This window comes from Macadamia integrifolia, chromosome 6 (genome assembly GCF_013358625.1).
Source record: "Macadamia integrifolia cultivar HAES 741 chromosome 6, SCU_Mint_v3, whole genome shotgun sequence".
In the NCBI taxonomy this organism is placed as follows: Eukaryota; Viridiplantae; Streptophyta; class Magnoliopsida; order Proteales; family Proteaceae; genus Macadamia; species Macadamia integrifolia.
Genome location: NC_056562.1, coordinates 8,221,438 through 8,234,656, shown reverse-complemented (window position 1 = coordinate 8,234,656; position 13,219 = coordinate 8,221,438). Strand labels below are relative to the sequence as shown.

The window sequence follows — 13,219 nt, the reverse complement described above, 5'->3', positions numbered from 1 at the left end:
TAGACTCGTGGATTGTGAGTTATATTTTTTTTGGATGAATAAATAATTCATTACCAAGAGAAGAAGATACAAGGGGGAGAAGAAAGATCACCCAAGGGCAACCCTTGGCAAAATATTAGTTCTCTTCACTTTCTATTTTCTCACTATTTTCTGTCCATGCATGTTTCTTTTAATCTAACCATTCTTTGATATTTTAATCACCTACGCACCCCCATTAGGACCTTTAATATATGTTAGTTTCAGCCCCATCAGATTTGAGGTTTGCAAGTTTTATTCATATTTAATTTCTGTCATATTCACAGTTTTCTGGTTCATTGTGATTCTGGTTTCTAGTAGGTTTCTAGTGTTTCTTTCAGCCTTATAAACCTCATCACCATCTTGAAAAACTTAGGAAAGATGTGAAGCAGGGAACCTTTTTTAGTAGCTTCCAAGTTTTAAAGTATCGGTACGTATCATACCGTATCGGCCGATACGTATCAGTATCAGTTGTTATCGATACAGCACATGGAAATTTTAAAATTCTTTTGTATCAATATGTGTTATACGTTACATACCGATACACACTGATACATACTGATACGTATTGATACATACCAAAATGTACATTTCCAGCCGACTTTTTATTTTCCATAAAGTATCGGTATGTATCGTAATGTATCAATATATACGGTCATATAATGGCCAAAAGGCTCATTTCTTAGCAAAACACTATTTTTGTGAGGGTTTTTTGTTAAGTTGCTGGTAGCCACTTTTCTGTATAACCAAAGTGAAAATCAAGGTTCAGAATCCCTATTACACCCCTAAATAACTACAAAACAAGGATTTAACAAAGGTAATGCAAAGATTCAAATCAAGGCCCTCAACTCATTTCTTTTTGAAGAACATATCACTTTTTTGGGTAAGTTCTTGCTATAACCTTTGCCTCTTTTTTTTTTTCTTCTAATCTTGCTTATAATCCATGTTATTTGTTTCAAACATGTATTTATGATCTAACAGCACATTGCGACCATGAATCTAAAGAAAAATCATGATTTGAACTTAGATTCAAATTTTTTTCCCAAAAAAGTGAATGTTTCAATTGAATAGTAAAAATATAAGAAACCTCATCATTTTGAACAATTTCAATTGAATATACTTGTCTCTCATACTCTCCATTTTAGTCTTTATGCATAATACATGTTATATATAGCTCTCTCTTCTTCTTCTTCTTCTTCTTCTTCTTTTTTTTTTTTTGTTTATTTTTTTTTTTAATATAAAAGTGTATAAAAAAAGGGTTTCCCATCCATTTATTTGCGTATATTTACCATATCTCCAATACGATATGATACCCTCCACTACATATCTTAATTTTGGCTAACTGATATGGCGACCAATACCAATACTTTAATCTTTGGTAGCTTTTACTTTATGTAAAATTTTTTTTGGTTATTTCTTTTTCTTTTTAAGTATCTGAGTTCTTAAGAATACTCATGTAACCAAATGTTGTTTTACATAGAGATAACTTAGAAAAGAAAAACTGCTTCTGAATATGCATCCAAACCATAGTTAGCAAATTCGGATTCGGGAATTATTCGGGCGGAGAATTATTCGGAATAATTCGGTTGATTAATTTAAGGATTCAGTCAAAAAAGCGGTCAAAAAAGCTTATTGGGTTTTTTTTTTATTATTTTTATTATTTTTGATTTTTTTTAAAAAATACTATTTAAGTGGACCGAATAATTCGGTTTAATTCGGATTCGGTCCGAATTATTCGTGTTTTATATTCACTTTTGAAAAAATAGCGAATTTTACCGAATTTTATTTTTAATTCGGATTCGGTCAGAATTTTTGATAAAATTCGGAAAAATTCGGTTCGGCCGAATAATTCGCATTATTCGGCCGAATTGATAACACTGATCCAAACACAACCATTCTTGTCGTAGCTTCGTTGATGAGATTGATGAAAGGGTTTCTGGCCCCATTTACATTGTTACTAATTAATTGCTTTTTTAGAACAGGTAATCAAAGGACTTGATGAAGGGATCCTAACCATGAAAATTGGAGGGACACGTAGGCTCTACATTCCGGGATCTGTGAGTTTTCGATGTTTATATCTCAAAACCCCCACTTTTGTTTTCTTTGTGGTACCCTACTATATGCCAGATTTCCACCCAAAAAAGATTAAAGATGTAAATTGTTACAACCACTTACTCCCAAAGCTTAAGTTGTTAAGGGCCAAAACAATGTATATGATACATAAAACCCCCTCCCCAACACGCACACACGCACACACACGGGTATATAAACATGTCACCAAGGGCAAGGGGGTGCAACACTTAACACAAACCCGCCGCACTTACCAGGGATTGAAAACCTAACCTCCTGGCTCTAATTACATGTTACAGCTGCTTATCCCAAAATCTCAAACTGTTTAGTAATGGGCCACAACAATGTATACCAACACATAACAAAACTTCCCCAGCATGTGCATGCCCCTCCTCCCCCAAAACACATTACTAGAACATCACCACATACTTAATCAGTACAACAAACTATAAACATTACCATTACCACTAAAATATCACTAATTACTAAACACCACCATAACTTCAACACTCCCCCTTAAGTAATAATAACAACAACAACTTAGCCTTATCCCAATTAAATGGGGTTGGCTACATGGATCCGAGTTAAGGAAAAAAAAAAGAGAAGAAAACTCTGGGACATCCCACTTGCGAACAATCAGCAACTCATATCTTTGCCCTCAAAGCAGCTCTGTTAGATGCCATACTAGGGTGGAGGCCTATCTTTTGCATGTCTCTTCTTAGCAACTCATCAATGGTCATTTTCGGCCTACCCATACCCCTTTTAGCTCCATCCATCTGATTCTGGTCACTCCTCCGTACTGATATATCCAAAGGCTTCCTTTGGACATGTCCAAACCATCTTAATTTACATTCTTTGAGCTTATCCTAAATCGAGGCAACTCCCAAATCAGCTCTAATTCGGTCATTCCTCACTCTATCTCTCAGAGTTTTACTGCACATCAATCTCAACATCCTCATCTCTGCCACACTAAACTTATCTATGTTACGCTTCTTAACTGCCCAACATTCCACACCATACATCATAGTTGGTCTTACAATTGTCTTGTAGAATTTTCTTTAAGCTTTAAAGGAATACATCAATCACACAGCTCTCCAGATTCCCCTCTCCACTTCATCCATCCAATTTTAATTATGTGGGAAACATTATCGTCAATCTCACCTTCCTTTGTTTAAGGTAGAGCCCAGATAACTGAAAAAGTCAATCTGCGGGATCTCCCTCTCCTCAATTTTCACCCTTTCTCTATCAGTCCTCAATCGACTAATGTTACACAACATATACTCTGTCTTTGTCCTACTTATATTAAAACCTCTCGATTCCAAAGTAAATCTCCATAACTCCAACTTATTATTAATCCCTCGACTGTTTCATCCAACAGAACAATATCTTTAGCAAAAATCGTACACCGCAGTATCTCTCCTTGACTATTCCTGGTTAGATCGTCTATGATAAACGTAAACAGATAAGGGCTTAGTGCGGACCCTTGATGTAATCAGATAGTAATTGGAAATTCATCGCCTTGACTTCCGCAGATCTCACACCAATCACCACATCCCCATACATGTCTTTAATTATATCCACGTATTTGATTGACACCCCTTTCTTCTCTAATACATGCCAGATTAAATCTCTGGGGACTCTATCATAGGCTTTTTAAGATCGATGAAGACCATATGGAGATCCCTCTTATAAGTTCTAGATTTTTCCATAAGCCTCCTAAAAAGGTAAATTGCTTCCGTCGTGGATCTCCTAGGCATAAAACCGAATTGGTTCCCTAAGATATTAGTTTCTCTTCTTATGTAAACTTCTATTTCCTTCTCCCATAATTTCATGGTATGACTCATAAATTTTATGCTTCTATAGTTATTGCAACTCTGGATATCACCTTTTTTTTGTAGATTGGGATAACAATACTACTCCACTCATCAGGCATCTTTCTCTTGCTCAAAATCTTGTTAAACAACTTGGTCAACCAAACAACCTCACATGGTCCCAAACTCTTCCACACTTCAATTGGGACCTCATCAAGACCTGGTGTCTTCCCTACCTTCATCTTTCTTAGAGCTTTCCTAACCTTGGTCACTCCTATCTTACGTACATATCTGTGATGCATGTTGTCAAGCAGGATACTCAAACCGCTCCTATTAGGGTTGTCTACATTAAGTAAATCAGAAAAATACTCTTCCCATCTCCTTTTTACTTCCTCATCCTTCACAAGCACTCTACCATTGTCACTCTTAATACATCGAACATGATCGAGATCCCTGCTCTTCCTTTCCCGTACTTTAGCTATCTTATAAATAGCCTTTCCCCCTTCCTTGGTATTTAGATTGTTATAAAAGCCATCATATTTTCTCTCCCTTGCTTTCCCCACAATCTTCCTAGCCTCGTTTCTAGCGGCCTTATATCTTTCTTTATCTTCAACCTCCCTAGTCCTTTGCCAAATCTTAAAAATATCCTTCTTGAATCTTGATGGCTGCCTAAACTTCCACATCCCACCAGCAAGTCTCTCTAGGGGTCAGCTGAATACTCCTAGACACCCCTAGAACCTCCTTAGCAACTTTCTTAATGCACTCCGTCATCTCATTCCACGTCGTGTTGGCGTCCCTGTCACAATCCCACTTCTCATGCTTCATCACTTCAACACTCCTCCTTAAGCTAGAGCATATATATATATATATATATAGGCATATATATGATTGATAATCATACTACTTTTAAAAGTACGTACTCCATTTTTTTGGTATACTTTTTCATTAGATAGAATTGCCCCTGCTATTATGGATTTATTAATCGCTCACCACTCTTACCCTTTTTTTTTTGTGGGGGTAGAACCATACCTACCATTTCAAGGGATGAGACTATGAGAATGACGAACAATTGCACCTCCTAATTTCTATTCCTTTCTCTCTCTCTCTCCCTTGTTCCGTTCTTATGGATAAAACCCCATTGGAGCCTTATCTCCCCTTGTCTCCCCTTATCTCCCTCTCTTGAACCTTTCCCCGCTCAACAGTCCCTGTCCGAAACACACCTTCCTCCCCTCTCCCACTTATATATCTTTGCCTGCTGTCACGGACAGAAATTCGATCCTCCATCCTACATCCTCATACTTGATGTTCTTGATCCTTGTTGTTCTTGATCTCCATTTGCAGTTGCAGGTAGGTACCAAAGTGTTTTCTTCTTTCATTCTCATACTACTTCTCTTCAAGATTTTCAGTCCAATAGCTCAATCACTGATCTAAATTTCTCTTTCTATCATTCGATTACAAAGCTTTGAAGACGTCTCGCATAGATATTATTAATTCACTCTCTCTCTCTCTCTCTCTCTCTCTAAAATCATATGGAAAGACTACAGAATATGTAAACAGAGAAGATAAAGATTATGGTATTGGTCATCAGATTTCACGTGAAAGGAAGTAGGAAACTCATTGATTCTGCAGTGTGTCAAGGTGCATTATGCCATCACCATTTGCTCTCCTCTTTATTTTGTTATACAGTAGTGAACTAGTGATGCCAATGGATCTTTTGTTTCATATAGTTTCCAGTCATATGATCGAGTTATTCGAGTTGCATGTACAATCCATCTTTGCATCCTATGTTCATCCCTGGAAATCCAGGTTTTGCGATGAGCCAACATTAATATCAAGCAAACTTTAACCATATTAGTTTCTATTTTCTGTTTTTGGGTAGATTAGTTTTTATTTGTTTAAGTTAAAAATTTTGAGACCTGGTAGTTTGGGTGGTCGTTATAGATGTTATTTTGTTATTAAAAGATTGTTGAAGCACTATAACAGTCATGCATGGTTAGAAGTGTTGGTATCAAATGGGCTGATGTGTATACACTGATGTCGATTTTTTACCAATTTTTTTATATTATTATATTGCACCAAAATAAGACCGAATTTATTATTCTTTAAGCCATGCTCTTGCCACTACCCTATTGGCTATACCCGATATTGATTCCTAAAACCATGATATGGGCTGCTTGGAGGAACCACATCGGTAACAGACAAGAGATTAACACTTTTCCCTTTTTTTTTTTTGGTGGTTCAATTTGGAGTAGATATCAGTTTGCTAATAATCCACTATCGTCAGTATCAACCAATATTGAGTTCTATCGTAAAAGGGACTTAATATCAGGTTCCCTATACTTCTACCAAAAAAATATATCAGGTTCCCTAAACAGCTAGATCTTGTCTCCTTGTTCTATCGTAAAAGGGACTTAATAGGCCTGAGGAGGGCAGAGGAGCATAGCATATGTTAGCGCCTCCCTGTGTCTTATCTCTCTCCTCTCACAATAGAAGGCAAATATGTCATTCATAGGAGGGAGAAGAGAGATAGACACAAGGAGGCGCTGGCATATGCGCAGCATATGCCAGCACATATGTATGTATATGTTATCTTAGGCTTCAGCTTGGAACAACAAGAACAAACATAACCTGCAGGAGCAGACTTGAACATACACATCGGTCATAGAGGCTAGTAGCCAACAGCCATATGTAAACTTGTAGCAAATAGTAGAACCAAAGAAAAACTTGCTTTTAGTCGCAGCACCAACAAAAACATATCACCCACTGGCAGCAACAACAGAGAAAATTTTCATCATAAAGAAGAAATCCAGATAACCATATAAGCGGTAGGAAATATCATTTGCAAAGCTAAATAATAGTAGTAATAACAACAACAACAGTAAAAGCCCTGAAAATAACAGTGGCAGAAGATGAATAAATCATCACTGTGGGACTCAAATCTGGAAGATCTTCAGACAAACAATAGGGAATAATCTTCAATAGGAAGAACTCTTAGCAGAATGGAATCTGCAACATGAAGAAATTCACAATAGAAAATCTTTAATAAGAAGATAATAACAAATCTTTAGTAAGAAAACAAATAAATACTCTAATAACGACACAAAACAAATAATCTCCTGTAAGGAGACAGGTAACTAATCTTCAGTGAGGAGATGGATAAATAATCTTCACGAGGACACAATTAATCTAAACTAGGCTCCAACTTGGAACAATAAGAACAAGCATAACTAGTAGAGCAGACTGAAATAACCTAGAGGGGGTGAATAAGTTATACTAGTGAATTTAAAAATTCTTCGTTTTAAAATCCCAAAGTATGTGATTGTAAATAATATGCAGAATATAAAAATAAACACAATCATAGGAGAGAAAGACTTATAGTGGTTCAACTCAATTTGAGTCTAATCCGCTACCCACAAGTTTCACTTGTAAGGTATTCCACTACATCTTCCCTTTCAGTACAGTAAATGGGGAGGAAACACCATTACAACTCTTTTACAGGATAAGAGGATCCTTTGCAAAACTCCTTTACAGGTATAGAGTAACCTTAAAATCTCTTTACAGGTAGAGAAAGACCTTACACAATCTTTTAAGGATAAGAAGATCCTACACCTTTATCTAAGTACAATCTAGAATAAAGTGTAAACAAAAACTGGCCAATATTAGAGTCAACCTAACTCTTGGACAAACACAAGTTATAGTGGAATAGAAGTTTGAGTATTACCTCGTGCGGTGCATGATATGAGTATACTTGAATGCAATGATAAATAATAAAGCACCTTTAATGTCTTCCAAGTAAGATTACCACCAAGTGTGGAAGACTTGCGTTGAAGTGCTTGAGTTCTTTGAAGAGAGCACAAAGAGCAAACTTAAACCCAAGCAATGATCACCTTTTTTCTCACTTTAATCTTTTTGATAATGATACTTGAGAGAGAATTAGTTGCTCTTTAATAAACCTAAAGTGGGGTATTTATATGGGTGATTAAGGGTCTTAATTTGGGTAAGAAAATACTTAAAAATTGAGTCAAAATTGTGTCTTAACAAACACTTTTTAACTCTACCGGTTACCGGATATAACCATTGGGGCAATAGATCCATTGCGATTTGAAAAAACTAGCCATTAGTATGTCCATAGGCCATCCAGTAGGCATCTGGCTAGCAGGAGACCTTACCGGGAGGCATCCGGTAGGGTGCCAGTAGGGTCCGGTTGTTATCGGTTGGCTACTGTTAGCCAAAGACTGACAAGTTCTGTAGAAACAGAACTCTACAAGTAGTTACCAGTAGGCCTCTAGATTTTGACCTAATTGACTCTTTACTAAAACAGTTGTAATCCGATTCAAGTTGTGTTGGTTTCACAACTCAAGGCTCTACACTTTTGCAGTACAAAGTGTCTTATGATTCAGTCATTCCCAATGACTAAAATACCTTTAAGTAAGGACGTTGTTGTTAACTCAGCAATGGGTCTGACTTGGCATGGCCAACACACTATAGGTCTTAAGGCATAGTCAATGGGCACCAACTTGAGTTACGCTAGGTTAATTACAATGTATTTTTGCAAAATGTAATGCAATGTAGTACGTGTAATGTGTGTGCTATTACATAGGACTCTACACAATAGGTCTTCAACTTGACTTCTCGTAGACCATTATAGCATCTTCACATTGTCTTGTATACTTGATATTTTCGAGTCCTTGATGCTTGAGGTTTACTTGATCTTCAAGAGGTCTTCATGTCTTGACCCATAAGGTCTTAAGGCCTAGCATGTTGAGGGCTTCGATATACGTATCACGTTGAGACTTGCCTTCACATATAACTTGATAGATAATCATTAGTATATCCATTTGTTTGTTATCATCAAAACCAATATAAGAGTCAATACTCTGGAGGTGAGTGGATATCCCAACATAGACTTGAATATATATATATATATATATAGTTATTCACCTATTTTCTTCTTTTTTTCTCCCTTTTGTCTCCTCAAAATCCAAAGTTATATGTATATATGTGCGTGTCATAGAAGCTAGCAGCTAGATACCATATTTAAACTTGTAACAAATAGTAGAAAAACAAAAAAACTTCCTTTCAGTCGCAGAACCAACAAAAATATATCAGCCATAGGCAGCTACGACAGACAAAGTTTTTGCCTTAAAAAAGAAATCGAAATGAAAATATAAGCGGTAGGAAGTTTAATCCGCAAGCCAGATAAAGTAGTTACAATGACAACAACAAAAGCCACGAAAACAGCAATGGTAGAAGATTAATAAATCATCACTGTGGAACTCAAATCTGAAATCTGGAAGATCTTCAGACGAACATTAGGGAGTAATCTTCAATAGGAAGAACTCTAGGATGAAGGGAATCTGCAACGAGAAGAAATCCACAATAGAAAATCTTTAATAAGAAGAAAATAACAAATCTTTAGTAAGAAAACAAACAAATAGTCTACAATAAGGAGACAAAAATAATTTACCTATAAGGAGATAGGAAAATAATTTTCATGACTCGTCTTTCTCCCTCTCCACCTCGTCTGATATCGACTCTTTCATCCCCTTCTCTAGTGCAGTTGTCTCCAACTCTCGCCCCCTTCCTCTAACCTGCCGTCTAAAGTTCACCATCCTCTGACCTATCCTCTGGCTCCTTCGCCTACCTCGAGCCCTCTCCTTTCCTCTCTTCCCCCGTCTCACCCTCATTCCTCCACTCGAGACCCCTTATACCCCACTGCCATTCTCCCTCCTCTTCTCCCTCTTACCATCCTAGCCCCACTCCTTTTTTGGCCCCTCTTTTTGGCCCGCCCTTTATTCTATCTCTCTTTTTCTGAACCCCCTCTCTATCCATCCCTTCGGGGACCCTCCTGACCCGCATGACCGACAAATGCCCATCCTCCTCAACCCACAAACCACTCTTGACCCGCAAACCTCTTTTGACATGTCGAACCTCCTTTCGGCCATGACCCCCCACCTCGCACTGGTTTCTTCTTTCTCGCCCAGCACCTATGGCTCCTCCTTTTTGCCTTTCTCCTAAGTTTGCCACCTCCTGTGGTTGCTCTCTTTGCCCCGACTGGCCCTTACGTCTGCAACTCTCTTACCTCGGAAGGTGCCCTTGACTTCACCGACTCCACTAGCTTTCAGCAAGCCCCGCTACTGCGCTCAACTCTTCTTTTGCTTTGGACAGCATCTCTGGCGCGATCCCTGCCTCTTCTGGCCTTCCGCAAGCACTGCCCTAGCCTGTCTCTTGCCAGGCTCAGCCCTCCAGTCAAACTCACACCTTGGAAGACGTCGGCTTCAATTCTGCAACCTATTCCACCTCATCAATAGTTGTTAGTCTCTTTGGCCCCTCTGTTGTTGCCTCTTCATCTGGATGCCTCAGTGCTCCATAACCATCCTCTCTCCTCGCCTGTTTTGGATGATTCCTCCTCTATTCCTGGCCTTTCGTCAGGGTGCACTATGAACCAACCCACCGACAATGCTATTGTTAATAGGCAACTCCTTAACCTCCTATTAGGGACAAATGATTATATCTCTGCCATTGAGAAGCACCACACGATCCTATTGCCGCTGTTGCAAGTCAACTCTTTGGCCTTCAGCCAGAGACAATTCCTACCTCTAATGGTCCTCCCACAGGATCTGCCAAATGCTCCCTTGATTTGTCCATGCCTGCTATGTATTCCCCGACAAATTTTCGATATGGGTAGGAGGGATTGGCACAGTCAAACAATCTCCTTCTCGGGCTGCCTCTGTAGTTGGCCCTACAAAAAAGTCAACTCCTCTGCTAAACAATATGTTCTCTGCTCCTACATTAAATCCTCTAAATCTATGTTTTTCTTTCTCTTTGAGACCAGAGTTCTCGAGGCCTATGCCCCCCGCATTGCCGCTTCAATTGCCTGCTCTTGGTCTCTCATCTCCAATTATGACCACTTCCCCCTCGGTCACATTTGGGTCCTTTGGGATGCCAACTTTATCCACATCAATCCCATTACCACCACTTCCCAACTAATTCACTAATTTGCTTCCATGCTTCTTCTCTGTCGTTTGTGCCTTAAACATCACCCCTGACAGACTCCCTCTCTTGTCTAACCTTAGGTCTTTTGGCCCTTCGATCAACCGACTTCCCTAGGCCATTACTGGTGACTTTAATGTTGTCCGTCTCCAATTAGAAACAAGGAGGCCTCCCAATTGATCCCACTCATGTCAATAATTTTAATGGTTGCATTGATGATCTTGGCATGAAGGACCTCAAATGGTCGCAAAATAATGAATTCTTGCATTTTGTCCAGGAAGCCTGGAACACCCTATCCTCTCCCCCTCCCACCTCATTGCCTTTGCCAAGAAGCTCAAGAATGTCAAAGTCGCTCAAGGATTGGAATTCCATTGTCTTTGGGAACATCTCTGATCATGTTGGAAGTTGGACCTCATCTAGTCCAGCCTCCAAGGTGATCTCCACAATAGCCTCTTGGCCGAAGAGGAAAAGCTTGTTTCCTCTGAGCTCTCTGATCTCCTTGCCCAGGAAGAAAGCTTTTTGTGCCAGAAATCTAGAATTAAATGGCTCGAGCTTGGAGACAGTAACTCAGTTTACTTTCACTGATTTATCAAGGCCATAATCAATGCTAACTCTATCCCCAAGCTTTTTTCAACCTTTGACATCGAGTTGTCTGCCCCTTTTGACATCAAATCTGAAGTTGTCTCCTTCGCAAACCTCTTAAAGCCCCCTCCCCTTCTGCCTGACAACCTCTTCAACAAATTTGTTCCTGACAACCTTCGTCACTCCCTCCAATTCATCCCCTCTGATGATGAGATCATTGCTACCATCCTCTCACAAAGCTAATAAAGCCTCGGGTTTCGACAGTTTTAGCATCAGTTTCTTTTTGGCCTGCTAGCATATTATTCGGGATGATCTTATTCGAGCTATCAGAAGCTTCTTCCTCAATCCATCGTAAATCGTTAGAGTCAACCACACTTTCCTCTGTCTCATCCCCAAGAAGGAGGGTGCTCAAGTTATGTCCGATTCCGTCCCATCTCTCTTTGCAACCTCCTGTACAAATTCATTGCAAAAATCCTTGCCAATTGCATTAAATTAGTTATTGATACTCTTGTCAGTACCAATCAATCTGCTTTCATAGTTGGCAGAAGCATCACTGACAAGATCATTCTGTGCTATGAGATCGTCAGAGGCTTTGATCGGAAATCCCATTTTTCTGCTGCTTTGCTCAAAATTGATATCCACGAGGCTTTTGACTCCATCCACTAGGATTTCATCTCAAATGTTCTGCTCCAGATGTCCTTTCCCCCCTCCTTTGTCCATTGGATCCATTAATGTATCTCCTCTCCTCACTTCTCTATCCTTGTCAATGGCAGCTCTGCTAGCTACTTTCCCGCTTCCGTTGGCATCAGACAAGGTTGCCCTCTCTCCCCCTCCTTTTCTTGCTTGCCCTCAAAATCCTCTCCTGATCCATCCAATCATCAGCTGACTTTCACCTCACCTCCCATATTCCTAAGTGCAAAAGCCTCTTGTCACCCATTTAGCCTTTGCTGATGACCTCATAATTTTCTCCAAGGCTGACCCCTCCATCTCGAACATCATGGCTTCCCTCCACCTTTTCGAGAACCTCTCAGGTCTTCGAATCATTCTCCTCAATTGTAATCTTTCTCTCAGGTGTCTCTGATGATCGATAGAGATCTCCTCCTTGCCCTCAACGGATTCTCTGTTGGCTCCTTTCTTATCAAGTGCCTTGGTCTCGCCTCATCTCACCAGGCTCACAGCTCTCCATTGCTCCCCCCCTTCTTGATCTTCTCAAGAGAAAGCTTTAGCTTTGGAAGGGCAAGCTTCTTTCCTATGTGGGTAGGCTGGTTCCATCAAATCAGTCTTGCAATCCATGTACCTTTACTGGTGTAGCATATTTGTTCTCCCCTCCAACACCTTGAAGGCTAGTGACTCCATCCTTTGATCCTTCCTTTGGAAAGGTTCCGAATCCTCTAGATTTCTGCACCCCATTAGTTGGTCCAAGGTCTGCACTCCTAAATCTGAAGGAGGTATTGGCCTTAGGAAAATCTCTGATATTTCCAAGGTGGGCATTCTCAAGCTAATCTGGAAAATTGCTTCCAAGAAAAATAGCATCTGGGTCTCCTGGGTCTACTCCCAACCCCTCAGAAGAGATTCCCTCTGGTTTATCTCCCCCTCCCAGGATGCCTCTTGGATTTGGCACAGTATCCTGATCACCAGAACCCTAGCCCTTGGTGCCATCTCCTACCTTGTTGGCTTGCCGCCCTTTTTTTAGCTTAAGCTCCTTGAGGCCATTTTGTTTTGCCTCCCTTTGGTTTTGCTCCTTGTGG

The 13,219-nt window shown here is 39.6% G+C and overlaps 1 long non-coding RNA gene across 1 annotated transcript in view; it reads left to right on the top strand.

The window, feature by feature from the left end:
• The first annotated feature begins 1,807 nt into the window (after positions 1-1,807).
• The window catches only part of LOC122081997, a 19,923-nt gene continuing 8,511 nt past the window's right edge, over positions 1,808-13,219 (top strand). The window contains exon 1 of the long non-coding RNA XR_006141266.1: positions 1,808-2,072. This is a non-coding gene — a long non-coding RNA (uncharacterized LOC122081997). The remainder of the gene's footprint in view (positions 2,073-13,219) is intronic.